General features: G+C 35.8%; 1 protein-coding gene across 20 annotated transcripts in view; it reads right to left on the bottom strand.

The window, feature by feature from the left end:
- NRIP1 (nuclear receptor interacting protein 1) overlaps positions 1-18,299 on the bottom strand; it is a 197,387-nt gene that overhangs the window by 106,377 nt on the left and 72,711 nt on the right. The gene's annotated exons all lie outside the window — the stretch shown is intronic.

Below are 18,299 nucleotides of genomic sequence, written 5' to 3' on the forward strand. Positions count from 1 at the left end.
TCAATCTAACGAGTGTGATGTGAGGTTGAGGCCGACACAATGGATTCACTTCTGATATCATCCCCCAAACATCAGACATCCCATAAGTAATCTGGAGCATTTCCGTTTTCAAAGACTTGGAAGCCCTAACAAGTATAAGATTCTTTTGTAGGCCTGTGCAAATTGTGAGTCTTAGTCGTACAAACGTTTACATATCATCACAAGCTTATTCACCCCTAGTTCTTACCACAACTTATTAAAAACAGAAGAGTGATCCTTCAGATGCTCATTCAGGTCTATCAAAGGCTTAACGTATCTGTTTTAAAATCCCCACACGTGTGCTCCATGTAGAATTTTTTAAATGAGGTCCATTCCTAGCAGATGCAGAATACAGGTTACAGGTGAATCTATAGCCCTAAGTTTCTAGAATGTTCCTAATATATAATAAAATACTCCTCCTCCCTACCCATGCTATCTCTTTGTGTGTGACACTGTTATCAATAAGGATAAAATGTTACATGTGATTAAAAAAATTTTTTTAGAAGACTTCAAGTCATTATTTAAAAAAAATGTATTAGGGTACTTGCACCAATTTTTAGTTTAGAAAATGTGGTTACTGTAACACATAAAAGTATAACTATGTGTTTACACTAAGCTATCACATCATCCTGTAGAAGAGTGGGCAAGAAACAAATTTAGAATAGACCTGAAGGAAAGAGGAATAATCGTTCTCAGAAAATTCTAAGTTAAAGTGGTTATTTTTCATTAATTTCTTTGAAAAGAAAATTCTATAAACAGCACCAATTACATGAACAAGAAGAAAAAGAGCTTTTCATAGAAACCTGTTTTTTTTAAACTTTCTAAGGTTAAAATCGTTTGATTTAAAGCCAGTATTATTAACCTGACTCATTTTCTTTCGGTGGAAAGGCAACCAACCACATTATTTTTGAATCACCGACATATAGTTGGCTTACTTGATTTTACATACATATTACTTAAGAATGCTGCCAAGTGTTGAACACTACCTGAGTACCGTCAGTTACAAATACCTAAATGTCAACACACATTTAAAAATTAGGCTTTTTTGGAGATTTGCAAGCAATATATTTAACAACTGGAATATTTTACAAAATACTGTGATTCATTAGCTTGTCAGTGGATCTACTGGTTTATTTTTTTTTATTTTTTAATTTTTTTGCGGTACGTGGGCCTCTCACTGTTGTGGCCTCTCCCGTTGCGGAGCACAGGCTCCGGACGCGCAGGCTCAGCGGCCATGGCTCACGGGCCCAGCCGCTCCGCAGCATGTGGGATCTTCCCGGACCAGGCCACGAACCCGTGTCCCCTGCATCGGCAGGTGGACTCTCAACGACTGCGCCACCAGGGAAGCCCCCTACTGGTTTATTTTTAACTTCAACAATGATTTTAAATATTAGAGCTTGTATACATGTCTATTTAAAAATATTCCATACTCTCTTCATAAACAAAATAAGGAAGAGACTTGACTTGTACAGCAAACACTTGTTAAAGTGATTTCTGCGGAAAGGGAAAAAGAATTATCCAAAATATTTGGTTTATGGAAGGTAAGAAGGACCAAAGGGAGTAAAAGTACTGAGGGGGCAGAAAAAAAAAGAATAGGAAAAAGAATTCAAATGAAGGTCTCACAAATTTTGCAACTTTCATGAGGTTTAGAAGGAAAAATTCAGTTTAGAAACTAAAATACATTAATAGCCTGTCTTTAAACATTGGGTTCGTAGGCATGATAGGCAAAATGAAGAAAGATTTCTTTAATGAACACTAAAAATACATATATATATATATATATATATATATATATATATGTGAATGGGAAAAAAATAAAACCTACCCAGTGATAAATTAAAAGCTGACTGAACAATGTCTATTTCAACTTAGCTGTCATTTTTATAGGGTGATTCCATAAAATTTTTAGAAAAAGTTTTCTGGTTTTAACAAAAAATTTAGTGTAACATTTATTATACCAAGAAATGACTTAAGGTTGATTTTGGAATTATCAGTCTAAATCAAAATCAGCTCTTTATAATTTTAATGAATTCATTTAACCCTCAGTATACCAAGAAAAACAGTCATCACCATTTACCATCTGGGTCCAAGAACATTTCATCACTACTTAGGTCAACTTATGAATAATTTACAGAAGAATAAAGAGATAATGTAAAACAACTTCGTTAGAATTTTTAATAAGAATTTACACATGGCAAACCCAGTTCTTAATTCTATATTTTCCTGGTTTTGAAGGATAACATATCTGAAATGGGCAAGGCACTTTGGAACTGACAGCTCAACTACTGTCATGCACAAACCTGGAAATACCCTGTAAATACCAGTTCCAGATTTCAAATACATGTCTAAAAGGTTCTAGCTTAATCATCACTTCTGAGTCTTCTTCTTGTACTTGTATAATTCAAAATGTGTTACTTTGGAAAACTTGGACAGCTCAAAATTATACCGAGGAAAGAGGGACAGAAATCTTCCTTGTTACGTAATTGCAAAATATTTTTTCTATTTTTTAGATTTATTAATACCAATTACAGTGATCAATCCAAAGAATTATGTCATTTTCATGTCATCTACACTTCCTTCCAATCTCGTTACACACCAGCCGTGTGTATTTGTACACTTCTGTTTCAAAAAATGTGGGTGTGTCAACATCATAAAAGAACCAAGAAAGGGCAGGCGAGGTTCTTGTCACAAAATACTGAATGAAGTCCTTCCTAATAAGCAACTAACTGGAGGAAAATACTGTTATTTCCTTTTTGTCTTTAGGACTATATTGTTATGGTAACTATGTGAAGTGATGGATATGTCAACTAACCTCACTTTGGTAATCATGTGCATATCAAATCATCACATTACACACCTTGTAAAATATGATATGTCAATTATATCTCAATTAAGCTGGGGGAATAAGAACTATATTGTTCACTCATTGATCCTTGAGTTTGAGAAAATTCATCTTGGATACTGTCATCTGAAGAAAACAGTCCGAAATGTTGCTTATACACTCAATGTCACCATCATCAATCATGTATAGAATGCTACTATCAGTCTCTTCGCACTCATCCAGTGACTCATCTAATTGAAGCATCTTCCTATGCCAACTTTCTTCTCTTTAACATTAGGGATGGAAAATAAAAAATACTGAATTCTCAACTATACTTACTACAAATTTAAAACAAAATAGAAAGACTACAAAGATAATCTCCAAACATTTTTTTACACTCTTGAAAGATAATACAGTATTAACAGGCTATGCTATTAGAAAACTGAAGATGATACAATAATGATGACATATTTCACTACTGCATCATCTTTCTAGGCACTTTCATTAACTTCCTTTGGCTTATATAATCTTAGTCTTTATATCATACAGTTGGAAGTAAATGATGAATTAATTTCCAAAATGATAAAAGGGCAAAATGATTAAAGATACAGGAAAAATAAGATCACTAAGATTCCGTAATGTATGTTTGAGTCATAAAAAGTTCCAATGGATACACAGGGTAATAACAAGATATAATGTTTTTTTCCTATTGAAAACACATTCATTGAAACATTAAAAAAGAATAAAAGTCATATAATACAATCCTTCCTACCAAACAAACAACTTCAAACTAAAACTGGGTTCAAAGAACCCTGACTGTATACCAAGGGTTAATGCATTTCAAGATAATTTAATAAAATTCATGTATAACCATTTTACAGTGTTAAAATTATAAATGAAATCCTTTTATTAATATAAAATTGTTTATAAGCATAAAAATATCTTTAAATTTAATAAAATTGAGATTTTATTGGTCCACTAGCATGCAGCAAAAAGAATTATTGTTGTGGCAGGACAGAATTATTAAAAATAAAATCAAACCAAACCATAAATGAATTTCAAGCAGTCTTGGCCATATGAATAGATAGATTTTGGCAAAGATCCAAGTTTCAATATGCAGACTAGTTTAATGAAATATCTAGTAAAATGCTTGAATTCAAAGTACGTTTTTCTAAAAAGCTACATTTAAAAAAAAGAACTTGAAAAATAAGACTCAACATAATGTAACTTTTTTCTTAGCGCTTTAGTTGATAAAAGACAGTTGTAAATAATTTGCATATTAACAATTCCTAACTAGGTGTTATATTGATTCTCTAAAGCAAAATATTTCCATTGCACTGTTTTACATTTTCTATTTGGAAATGGTTTATTAATAAGCAAAGGGAAAATTCGCTGAATATTTAAACACTTTTATAAATGGTAAAGTCCAAGTAAAAAAATTTTACTTGGATAAATGAAGGACGCATCTAATAGGATTCTTACACGTGGGACTACTTTTGGTTGAAAATACATGAGAAAGGTCTTTCTCTAGCTGTATTTAAGGAAAGGATTCAGTATCTCACTAGTAATCAAATTCTCCACTAAAAACACATTTCAATGATTAAACATCTATGAAGTCAACTTTGTATGCTATTTAAATGACGTCTAATGAATACCTCACGACTTCCAATTGTTTCCATGAAATCTCCAATTTCTTCTGCATTATCAAGTAACCCCTGTTTGAGTATTGAACTGAAAGGTATTTCTGCAATGCCACTTTAATGAGCATTTGGATTCTTGGCTCTGATACCTCAAAATGCAGAAGGAACTGAGAGGCTACTCCTCTTGGACAATATTACCTGAGTTTCACTGTAGAGTACTTTGGGGATGCAATTTTATGCACAAGGAAAGACAAACATTAAGATGTTTCAGTAAGCATTAGAAGAAAAATATGTAAGTACTAAGAAGATTCAAAAGTCCTAATTATTGAAACTTTTACTTAAGCAATACAAATCCAGGTAAATGATTCAGAGAACTCTTGGTGGTCTCCAAGGTGAGACTTTGAAAGAAAGTTTTAGGAGCTGAACAGGAAAAAAAAAAAAAAAAAAACCAAGAAAAATATATCAAGAAGATGTAACACCAAACATTTTATGCAAATAGATGAGATTAGCTTTCTAAACCAAGGGCCGATGAAAAGTTAGAATATATAAAACCCAACACTTAATGTCATAGAACAATAAAGGAAAGTAAAATTTCAGATAATGGTCCTGGACTTCAGTGAAAAGTGAAGAATATAGTGAATCCTCTATTATAAATTAAAAGTTAGTTTTTGAAAAGAAGTTAAGAAAAATAATAAAAGAAATGTTCGATTATTGCCATTTTACAGCTGAGAATAATAATGGGCATCGTAGAGGAGGGGGCCTGGTAATTCATTTATTAGATATACTTCTAAGGTTTTGAAAAATAAATCAGAATTAGTATATGTCCTTTCATATAATTTAAATTCCAAGACAATTTTCGATGTAGCATTATCTATCAAAAGATGTTCAACCTGATGGGTGCCAAGAAAATACTTACCTGAAAACATTTTGCTCAACTGAGGGCCTTAACATTTAAAATTAGACCACAAGAGCTTCTGGCCCTGTCCCAGGGGTTCTCATTTTAGGTGTAAATACTCTTCAGAGATTGGTAACAGAAGCTACTGACACTGTAGTGAGTAAAACAGCTGCCCAGATTGCTCTCCATTGCAACCTGAGGGACTTACATATTTTTGCCCAAGGGCAAATTTGCTCCTACCTTCCAGGCCCATCAGCTTTAACTTGCTGTCAGCTGCTTCCACAGGAGTAAAATAGTGTCACTCACTTTCCCTATTAAGAGACTCACTAGGAGACGTCAGTGCTTGACTGACTTGAGTGTTCAACAGGACATATGTATCTGAGGACCTCTTCAACTCTAAAATTTTATTTCCATGATTCCAAGTAATGTATCAAACTGTAGTTGATAAAAATGACAAGCATTTTCACCAGAAAGATGACAAGCTGTCATAAAAGTTGTGGAAATAGCCCTGACCAGTATGTTCTATCGCCTTTTTAGTGAATTCTAGGGGAAGGAAATGATTTTGAAACAGCCATACACCCTACCCATTCAATCCCCCAGTTGTTTATCTTCACTACTTTCTTTACTGGGGCACAGAATTTCAAACAGATGTTTATTTAAAAGCTAAATATGAGCTTATTTTCAAACTGGAGCTTCTGCTTATCTCTCAATGACTATATACTGAATAAAATGCAATAGTAAAGATTTAAGACCCTTGATGACATAGACAAACGCATGAGAGAGGTAAAAAACATTATCCTGGAGACAGAAACATGTATCCCCTATAAATGATACAGTGAAATAAAGAAGAGCTTCTTTGTTCTGAATTATTCTCAAAAGGCTTATGTCTATGAATCAGATTCAGTAAGTCCACTATCCATTTTATTCTGCCTGTGTAGTTTACATAAAAATTTAATTTATAATCAAAGTTAAGAGTATAAAGTTCGAGATTTTAAATTAAAAAGGCTCACAGAATCAAAGGAGCTAGAGACAGAGCTTAACTGCCAAACAATTTCTACTCCAAAATGGAACACCTTCATGGATGCTGTGCTGTATTACCTTGAAAACACAGAAACTAGAATATTTTTAAATAAAATTAAATTCTAAGTGTAATTTTTAGAAATCCAGGAAGAGAATTATTATATGATAAAGAATACCTGATACTCAGCATTAACATTAATGTCTGTTCACTGCCTTCAGTTAAACAATAGTTTCTCTGAAGAAACACAAAACAATTATTAACAAATTATTTGGTGGCACATAAGTGTGGAAAAAAGGGTTTAAATATAAAACTAACAGGGTCGAGCTTCTCCTTACCTTTTCCAATAGCCCTTCAAAGTAACTGGTGCTTTCTATCAGATTTGAAAAGCATAATAATTTCCAATGTCTATCAAAATATGAAATATAATGGAAAATGGTGATTTCTTCTCCTGGAATTGTTTGAGTGTTTATAGTATGTGTGTGTATATATACAGATATATACAATCTCTATATCTATATACACGTTACATATATATGTGTATATATACATGTGTGTGTATGTGTGTGTGTGTGTGTGTGTGTGTGTATATATATATATATATATATATATGAACATTCTTTGAGACTGGAGCATAAATCCTATTAAACTCAACTATAGTTTCCCTAGCCCTAAAATAGATTTGACATACAGACATAAACACAAGGTCAAGGTCATAGATCAGTAAGAAAGATTACCAACAGAACTGATGTAACAGCTGGCATTGATCCTGGGGCTTTTAGTACACTTACCAGACACTCTGCATTTACTCACAGGGGTACACTCTGTTTTAAAAATGTTCCCCATCTTTGAAGACAAGATCTTTATGTGCTTTTTGTTATAAAGTATGTTCTACTAAAAATGTTGTACTGGATCACAGAGTAAGAAAGAGAGTAGTGTATGTATGTTTCAGAATCATGAGTTTTTACATGTGTGTATGTATATGTGTAGGTATTCTTGGGTATTTATTTATTCATTTGTTATAACTGATCCTTGCCACGTGACAACTTTGAAACTGATTTTACAGGTTCCTGAATCGACCATGCTCCCCGACACCTCTAAGCCTTTGTACCAGCTAAAATGCAAACTGTCTTATTTCTCAACGTCTTGGGTCACTTCTTCCCTAATACACAGATCTAACTGCTAAAAATTGGTTCAACCAGAAAAACTTTACAATGTGTCCATAGTCTTCCATGATAATTTCCAAATTATACATATATGAAGAAACTTTGGTTATCAACAGCAGCAATGGAAGTGACTCTTAATGGAGTATATTATTGAACAGTATAATTATCTAACAAAACCATGCCTTTTGTTTCAGCTGCTCAAACAAGATGCTTAATTTATCTTAAATTACATTTATGAAACCAAGAGTTATGTGATGAATGTTCTTACTGAAGCATTCTGACCAAGAAATTATTTTTAAGAATGCATAATGCTGTTGGGGTAAATTTATAATATAAAAGCCTTCCTTGTTAAATTAAGCATCACCTGCTGTAACTTGATTAACTTGCAAATTATGATACATGAACATGTAAATGTTCTCGATTATCAGTTTTTTATTTTGCAAAATTATTTTTGATGAATTAAGTAGGTTGGCATGAAAATACCAGAATTATCCTATCCTAGAAGGTCTGCTAGTTTCTCAATAACAAAGGAAAAAGGAAAAAACAAGTTATCAAATTAAATACCACTGAAAATGGAACTTCCTTTACCAGGCAGAAGCAGACCAAGGGTATATCAAAATTACCAGTAATGGACACCCATTTGTACATCAAACTTTGATCACAAAATCTATTGACATATTTTTTAGTTTAAAACAAACAGAATTCCTTGTAAAATATACTATATTAAAGTCTATTTAGAGGAATCACTTACCAATGAATAAATATGTTCTGGGTGAAAGTGCCGCCTTGCTGTGTGAGCTCTGACTTGATTTTCCAGAAATAATAAAAACATTATGACACCACGCTTGCCCATAATGGCCCAGAACACAAAGCTTTCTAGATTGAGGGCTTTAGCCAGTCTGTGGCAGAGAAGTATCGCTACAGACACAATCCACGGACAGAGAGACATCGTGGTGATATGTGTAAAGGGAAGAAAGAGGTCAATGAACTTAACAGGCTCCCACCCCAGGGGATCAGTGAGCAAAACAACAAGAATACGCACAATGTACCTAGAGAATTTCTATGTCTTTAAATACTGACAGGTAATGTTAATAGTAACAGGTAACGTGCTAAAATACGTTCTTCAACTAGGGAGATAAAGCTACTGGCACACCGTCAGTAGGTTATTTATTTTAAGTGGTTTCATTTTGACTGAGAAACTACCACCCATACCTTTCCACAACGTCTCTCTTGCTCATCAGTACACAGAAGCAAACGTCTGAAGTAATAATCTTAGGAGCTATGGCCAGTGGCTGCCAACCTGAGACCTGCTACCCAGGTGTCAGGCACGTTCAGTCCATGAGCAGGGACAGTCTGCATGGCCCTGGCCATGGCACCTGACACTCAGCTATAGACTGGAGTGTGGGTAGTGAGGAGGCTTTAGAAGAGGCTCCTACGAGCTGGAGAAGAAGCAGGAAGACCAGTCTAGGTCACATAGGTCTGTGCCTTCCTGACTTCACTTACTGGACCAAAAATATTTCAGAACAACCTTTACTTTAGCAATTAAGATCATCAGAAACAATTACTACTATCTACTATAAGCATTATTTAATAAAATTATTTTAACAGCAAAAAATGAAATACTTTAGCTTTGTGAGAATTTCTATCATATACATCATTTTTCTTGTTTTCTTTCTTTTTATTCTGGTGGAGATAGAATGATGACACATGGGCTGGCACGTATATACCATACTGAAACGTCTCTGTTCAGTACTTTGTTCAACTCCAGTATCAATTACTTAAATTCTTATGTCAGTATTTCCTCTATTTATATTTTGCTTTATTGGTTTGGTAGTTATCACGCTTTCAATTGTAGCACTTAATATAAAATGAATAATTTGTTTCATATTTAAATTCTTGCCATTACCCATGAGGAGATGAGTAAGACGTAACAGTGGGAAAAATAATTGTGATGCAGAATAAAAAGAAAAGAATCTTCTGCTCAGTGCCCTTCCCTACCTCTTCACCCACACAACCCCTACCACCATCATCATTTGATGAAATATATCAGAATTAAAAGATGTTCCACTTACCCACAATCAAGCTAAAGGAATAAGATATCTTTTCTATTCTGTAAGTCTCAGCTGAGGGCTATACCCCCCTCCCTCCTCCTTGGGCAGCCTTCCCTGAACTATACAGGCTGAGGGCAGTTTCTCATCTCTGGGACTCCACAGCACTCAGTAGATCTTTCAATCATCTCATCACAAAACTGTAGTTTGCATTGTTTATGCACGGCCCTCAACTAGAATGTAAACTCCTTCTGGGCAAGGATTACGTCTTTGTCACCGTACATCCCAGCACCTGGCAGAGACAGCATTTCCAGTAGAACATGCAACAAGTCAAACTCCTAGAGCCTCAGACTATAAAACACGGGGTGTACCATAATTCTAAGGTAACGTAAGATTTGAAACGATGTAATAATGGTAGTTATAATGTTTGGTTTCAAATTCAAGACATCATCCCCCTCTCTGAATATAAATTAACCAAAAAAATTAAAGAGCAATAAAGTACTTTATTCTATGCAGGAAGTTCTGCGGGTTTGGAAAACATATGTGACTAGTATTCTGCTAGAAAAATACAAGATTTAAATATTTATGAGGGTCTTTAACATCTGTTCATAAAAAAAATGATCATATTCATCCAGTTTCCTCTAACCAGTGTCTTCCTGGCTAAGGTTTGTAAGACATAACATGCCCATAGACTACAGACAAGAATGAGCAAATGTTTTAAAATTCTGGTATCATAAAGCTTTTCACCATTTTCCCCTCTCAAACTACTCACTTCACAGGAAGTTGAATAAAATCCATTTACACTAAAATATTTCACTGTTAAATTTTCTTACAATGGAGATGTATTTAAGAAATGAAGTATCACATTGAAAGATTTAATCCCTAAAATCAGACAAATCAAACTCTTCCTTAAAAAAGAGTTATAATGAAATGGGGAAAGAAAGCCTTTATGAATTAACTTTGTATCACATATTAACCACAAATGAGAAATTATTTCTCTTTGTCCATTTGAAAAATCAATCACTGAAGTATATAATACTTATATACCAAACAACTTGAACCCTTTAAATTGTGCAATAAAGATGAACTCAAATTGGTCAAAGCTATTCTTAGGATGATCTTTTTCATTTGAACGTGTATTTGCTGAAGAGCTTCAAGCATGAGCTTTTACTGTGGCTGGCTAAATAAAAACAATATCCTGCCATAAAGTGATTCAATTAGAATATGTGAAAGTGATCAAATTACTTTAAAAAGACTATACCTGAAAATCTAAAAACCAATTCAACAAAAACAAACATTACCCAAGCAGGTCTGGAATACTGATGCAAGAAGAGTCAACATGTCATTGCCCTGCCTTTCCTACTTCTTCCACATCTGCATACTGCTGTTAGCAGCAATGTAAAATCAAGGCAATTCACTCCTTTGACCTGTACTGAAGGGGTAAGCTTCAGGTCCCCACTTGCTTCATGGTAGGGTATCAAATCTAAATGTTTCTCAGGTCTGAGGAGGCTAAGAAGTCATGTAGGTCCAGAAAATATCTAACTTTGATGTAGATGGATACAAGTTTGAACACACATTTTTCTACAATGTACAATAAGATACTCTTTAATATATATTAAAAACAAAATATATCATACTATACTCCAAAAGCTATTTAGGCATTTGTTTTAAAGTAATCACACTATCAATTCAAATTTCCTTGTCTATCATAAAATATTGTAGGGTTTTTGGGCAGACACTTTATTCACTTGGACTAATGACTTGTTTTTAAAGCTAAACTGACAAATATCCTAGCCTCCATAATGCCGGGAATACAAATTTATGGAAGTTGTATAACAATGACGGAACAGCTAACTTTTATGAAGAGAAACCTATTTTCCTATGATGGCTCTACCACTAGCTATTTTTCCTAACAGCAAATAGATTCTACAAACATAATGAATGAGACCAATTTAAAAGTTAGGAGACAGTTGAAAGGTCATCTGCCTAATCAGTCATCCCATCCAATGCTTAAACACCTTTAATAATCTATTTGCTAACACTGGTTGTCTAGTTTACTTCTGAAAACTTCTAGTGACCATGGATTGTATTCCAAGGTGGTATCTTTTGGAGTCAGATGGCTCTGGGTTCAATTTCTGGCTCTTCCATTTGCCAGCTGTTTGACCTCCTCGGGCAAGTTAACTACTCTTGAAAGTTTTATTTTTAAGTGTGGAAAAACCAATACCTATTTCACAGAGCCACTATGAGGAATAAATCTGACAGTGCTCATACAGTGCTCAGCACAGTGCCTGGGCACAATGCAGGTACTCAACAAGGATTATCCATTATTCAGAGAACTCATTCCATATTTGCACAACTGCAGTAGTATGATATTCTTCCCTGCCCTGGGCTATAATCTGTCTCCTTTACTCTGATCATTAGTCCTTTGTGGGGCCACAGAAAACAAGGCTAATCCTTCAATTATCCTTCAAACATTAGAAACATTATTCCACTGACTAAGTCCATCACCTTGTTAAGGTCTAGATAAGACAGTTAAATTCCACTGTTGAAGGAGTCTAGCAAAGGACAAACAAAGGAAGACACATGCACCTGGGTGCCAGTCTGCAAAGATGCAATTCTTTATAAATTCTCGACCGGCCAAAGTAGTGTATAAATGTTCCTGGGAGTTCTCCACCACAGGCTGTTGACTCCTACTGAGTTTACTATACATTAAAAAAGCCCTGCTTCTCTCCAAGTGCTTTAAGCCATACCTCCTCCTCAAATGAAATGCCAAGATATGTTTTCTTTGATTTTTCTCCTGGGGCTGGTTAATATTATATTACCTTCATTTGCATTTTAACAAACAAGCAACTGAGTGATCGGTTAATTGGCCAATAAGTGGCTCAACCAAAATTAATTTAGGGAGACTTCCCTGGTGGCGCAGTGGTTAAGAATCTGCCTGCCAATGCAGGGGACACGGGTTCGAGCCTTGGTCTGGGGAGATCCCACATGCCGCGGAGCAACTAAGCCCATGCGCCACAACTACTGAGCCTGAGCTCTAGAGCTCGTGAGCCACAACTGCTGAGCCCACACGCCACAACTACTGAAGCCCGCATGTCTAGAGCCCATGCTCGGCAACAAGAGAAGCCACCACAATGAGAAGCCCGCATGCCACAATGAAGACTAGCCCCCGCAGCCAAAAATAAGTAAATAAATAAATTTATTTAAAAAAAATTAATTTAGGGTCTTCTGAGTTCCAGCTTTCCCTATTAGTTTAAATTGCCACAGACTATAACAATGGTGAATTTGAAAGCATTTGGTAAAGCAAACGACTCTGTAGCACCTGGAGAACTTTGGATTACTTTTCCTACTCTAAAATCTGTGTCTGTTGTTGTCTCTTGTTTTTATTAGAAAGGCCACAAAGCACAGTAGTTAAGAGAACACTCTTTGGATTCCTCACTCTGCCATTTGTCAGTGGGTGACTCTAGTCAAGTTACCTATCCATTCTGGGGCTCCGTTTCTTTAGCTGTAAAATTAGAATCATAATAGTACCTACCTCATCAAGATGTTCTATTACATGAAATATGCCTGGCGTTTTCTAAGCATTAGATTAACGTTACATCATTCTATGGACGCAGCTCCAGACTAGAGGACTTTCTCAAAAAAACTTTCTTCACTTTCACCCCACATAAAGCTCCTTGAGAGTTGGGATTGTCTTTGGCATTTGTATCTCCATGCCTGATATTTTCTGTTAAATGCTTGAACATATTCTATATATATCCTGTAAAACTAAAAAAATACTTTGGATCTGTAATTTAATAACCTAGCTAATTAATTCCTTAATTTTGTAAGACATGTTTACTTAAACCAAAGAGTCATTCATTTCATGCACAAAAGATACCTATCATTTTTCCTTCCCTAGACTTTTCTTCATGAAGAATCAGGGGAATGGACCATGTTGGGAATGTGACTAAACTGGACCAATTCGTTTCCTCTCTTGGGATATATAATTCAAAGTGACTGAAAACCTTCATTTTGGGGTTGCTTTAATAGGCCACATTTCACAGATTAGTACACAGAGGAGTCAGGATGCTGAGAGAAAAGAACGAAGTAGGTGCAGAGACAGAAGCAGAGATGAGGAAGGCAAAAAGGAAGAGAGAGAGAGAAGAGACAGCAAGGAGTTGATGAATGGTTTTCCAGTTTCAAGAAAGTGCAGTGCACTCCTATCACTGGGTTCCTGAAGAGCCTGCTACATGCCGCTAATAAATCTCCCTGTACTTGAGCTTTGTTGAGTAGGCTTCTGTTCTATGCAACTGCAGCATCCCTAAGATACGGCAGTAGTACTATGTAAGAAAAACTACACCTTTAAATCCGTGGTTTAAAGACCTCTGCACATATCAACGCTCCTTTCCCTCACTTTTCCTACAGTACCTCTACCTCATGTATGGTCTACCTCCAACACATATCTCCGATTTTCAAATGGGGACAGCCAATGACACAAAGAGGTAAATAAGATGTTCAAGGTCACACTGAGAGTTTGTAGGGACAGAGCTGATAAAAGAATTTCAGATTTCTTATGCCCAGGGGCCTGAACTAACCAACAAACCAGCTGCCTCCCTTGATGGAACTAAAGTATGCCAATTATCCAAACTGTGTAGGAAACACTGACCAAAACAGGGGTTAATTGGACATTGGTTGTTTTAATTCCATAAGCGGCTCTTTCCCTGAGCTATCCTGGGAGTGAATAACATACCTTTTGCAGGGATGGGAAGGAGGCCAGCACAGGCCATCTGGCTGAACGTGTCCTTTCGTCAAGTTATCCCTGCAGCGGTGTGAAACTTACTGATGTTGAAGAACTTTACAGTTTAATTTGTTTTATCATTTTCCCTACTCCATTGAATTTAAAAGTAGATAAGTCTTTATTTTCATATGAGCCAAGCAGTTTAACTGACTCTGAAGTTACTGAATCTACATGAATGTATATATTCATGAACAATTCACTTAGACCATGGCCACTAGTAAAGAAATGAAGACTCATTTTTCTTTTCACATGAAAAGTAAAACAAAATATTGATCTTCCTCTCAATCAAGGAAAAGAAGGAACCATGAAAGAACACAGGTAGACTATTTCCTTGTCCATTTTCCTGACTTCGTCCCCTTTGTCATTTTGCTAAGATGACAACAAATCTGGACTATTCAATTCAAGAGCGCTTCCTAAGACCTCAGAGTCAGAACCCATCAATTGGTTTCAACTCATGACTCTAGTACCACTAGCCAAGGGCATAGTCAAGAGCTGTTCCAGCCCTGAAACATGTACTTTTTTTCCTCCATCCATTCTTTCTTCCTGCCTTCCTCTACCCCTCCCAACCTCTCAAATGGTCTACTTTCTCTAATTTTTCTTTCCATCTTTTAATTCCCAAGTCTTAAATTAATTCTACCTGACTTACTCATGGTGCTGCTGGCGTTCATAACTACAAAGGCTCCTGATACTGACATGAAGACCATATTTCCTATGTTGGGAAATGTGTATGAGGTGGGATGGGGTGGGTTATTAATACTTAATAATGCAAGTATTAATGTCCAACTGTGGGTCAGACCAGGGTTGTCCAAGCCCTAAATGCTGAGCCCTGAGCAACCTGCAAGGCCTTGAGAATGAATGGATGAAAAACAGGCAAGCTCAGGGGGAATGCCTTAATCTAATACACAGCCTAGGTACTATGCCTATTAGCTAGAAGACGGTAAGGGTCCATGCCAGGGAGCTATAGCACGAACCAGATAAGAGGTAATCAAATCTTAAGGGAGATGCTGGTATTCAAGCTGTATGTATGAGCAGACTGGAAAGTGAATTCTTAAAGTGGAACCTAGCACAAAGGCAGGTGGATGGGTTATACTGAAGTTGGCAAGGAAATAAAGACCAGATGGTTCTTGCTCAGAGGGCCAAATAGCAAAATATCACATAAGGGGGATCTTGATTCAGCCACCTCTACCATCTCTAGCAAAATATGCCCATAAACGGTCATGGCATCTAACAGCAAGCAGCATCACACTCTTATAGTGCCTGCAGTCAAAGTTCATTAGTGAAGCTGGGTGGGTGGGAAGCAGGGTTACCCTGGGTCAGGCAAGGCCAGGTTATACCTAGGGATTCCAGGTACTTCTTTAATTTCATTTGCTGCTGTAAACTACGGGGTTTCCACCTGTCTCCAATTCTTCTTAAATAAACTTTGGTGGGGCCCTAGATAACAGCCTTGGCCCCAAATGTTTCAACAACAATTGCCCAAAGGCAGGAGTCAGAAATAACAACTACTCCATGGTGGAAGAAACAAGAAGAAGAGGCAGAAGGTTCCACTGCTACAGTTCTCCAACTATGTCTCACTCAATTTCTTCCTGTATATCAGGTAAAATGCTTCTTCCTTTCAACAGGACCTGTGTGGGATCAACATAGGGAAGACACTGAATCCGGCCAGATGGACCAACTCCTGGAACTCTGGGGCTATGAGAGACAGTGAAGAAAGAAAAAAGTGACCAAGTGTTGTCATCTTTTTGTGCCTCACTTTACTCATTTAAAAGCACTAGGCTCAACAAGAGCCCCTTTAAGATTCTACTGCATCTCCCCGGCTCTAGTTATTTTAGCTCCATATTTCGAAGTCCTTGAGAATGTTCTCAATACAGCTAAGAATAATCACTTTGCCTTTCTTTTTCTTCTGCATCATTTAGGACTGATGCTCCTTTCGGGGGTAAGTATGTGTTCCCACTCTAGATAGAATAAAATGCTTTCTTTCATCCTCCCTCTTACCCACAGAAGGGAGATGTTTATAAGTGTCACTCCAATTTTTTTGCAGTCGAGCTTTAGAGACAATTTCATGGATATCAGAAGGAAATAAAAAGACTTGCATAAATGATACCAATTTTCAAAAAGTAAACAGAATAAAGAAATTAATGTGCTCTTTTATGAGAAGAAAGAAATCAGAAGAAACATGGCCTTGTTCCATTTACTTTCCTCCCCAGCAATCTTAGAGCCCAGGCATATGACAAGAATTTGCCCATATACTCCCAGCGTTAAAGTAGAAGATGACTACAAATGTTGTCCATTTATATCTGAGATGGTCAGAAATCTCATCCAAAATTAAAAGGCGGTTTTTCCTTTAAGACTTTCTGCCACTTCTCTGACCACTGTTTTCGCCTCTACTCTGAATACTCAAGGAACTCAGCCTATTTTTAAATAAATTACAGAGGCAAGGATATCACTTAAACAATTTAACCTACAAATTAAGTTTGACTGAGTTTTGTGGTTTTTGATATAGTAATAGAAATGGTTTATAAGTTTCTGTATTATACTTACATAAGAGAATACCATTCAAATTTTCCAAACCAAAAACTTAGTATTCCCCCCCCCCAAAATCTAACTGTAAACACAGGTTTGCTACAAAATTATTACTGAAGTTGATTTACCAAGTAAGGTGTCTCCTCCGCCTACACCCTCACAAGTACATACACTGCAGGAATACTCAGAAGAGTGACACAAACGGGAGAGAATAAAACTCTTTCAATCTACTAAAAACATCTACAGTGTACTAAAAAAAAAAAGTCCCCAAATTTGTCAATATTTTTGTTCTAAATATATTATTCAGTAGCATAAACACTGTGCAGTAGAAACGGCTGGAACACATGTTCAGAATAAAAGGGCTAGGTCGAGTTCTGTATAACCAGCAAAATGGAAGAACAAAATTATACATTGAAAACTGCATACTGGAACAAAACTAAGTAAGGACGTGCCTTGAATCTCTACTATATAATCAAGAAAAATGGTCATCAGATAGTTGATACCAGTCAAACCTTATTTGTAAAAATTATGTCTGAGAAGGGATAGAAATGGTTAAACCTTCTTAAAATCTCTGTTCAATAATCGCTTTTTACTTATTTAGAAAGAATTCCAATAGGAAGAGCACTTCTATGATTAGAGAGGGTAAGCTTTGTGTTTTGCAGTGTTAACTATTTAGACCTGTGTGTTATCAGTGATGGACCCGGGGACAAAAGACGACTGGAAAAAACCAACTAAAATCGAGAACAGTAACAACAAAAAAAATCAGGACTGAGAAACTCAACTTCATAAACTATTTTACAGTCCTATATTGGCTACTGACAGGACTAGACACCATTCCAATCCACCAGCTGTCAATCTTAACAATTGAAGATGAAGAAACTCTTAGAGTCAAATTTTCCACAGCTTACTTCTGAAAGACCTTCTTTTACACCTTCCAACAATCTGTAGAATAAAAAATTCCTTCCAGTTTTCATTTCTAAAAGATACCATGAGCTTTAAAAATAAAAACACTGGGGCTCATCCACTAGCTCTGTAACTAGGTAAATCTGTTTGAGTCTCAGTTTAATGTGTATGATACCAACTTATCTAATAGGACAGTTGTGAAAATTAGATAACATATATAAAACATCCAATAAAGCAAGTCCTCAAGAAATGCTACCTTTTCCCTCTTTATGCTCCTTATATCTCTAATAGATATTGCTAATAATTTACATAAATGCTTTTTTAAATGATAGCTTACTCTTTTTTTCTTTATTTGTTTATTTATTTTTGGCTGCATTGGGTCTTCGTTCCATTCTATGAATCTAATGACACTAACTTGTCCATTTCACTATTACTGGACGTTTAAGCAGTTTCTAACAGTTTGTATTATGAATAGCACTGCTGCGAATAA

The sequence above is a fragment of the Tursiops truncatus genome, chromosome 4 (assembly GCF_011762595.2).
Source record: "Tursiops truncatus isolate mTurTru1 chromosome 4, mTurTru1.mat.Y, whole genome shotgun sequence".
Classification (NCBI taxonomy): domain Eukaryota; kingdom Metazoa; phylum Chordata; class Mammalia; order Artiodactyla; family Delphinidae; genus Tursiops; species Tursiops truncatus.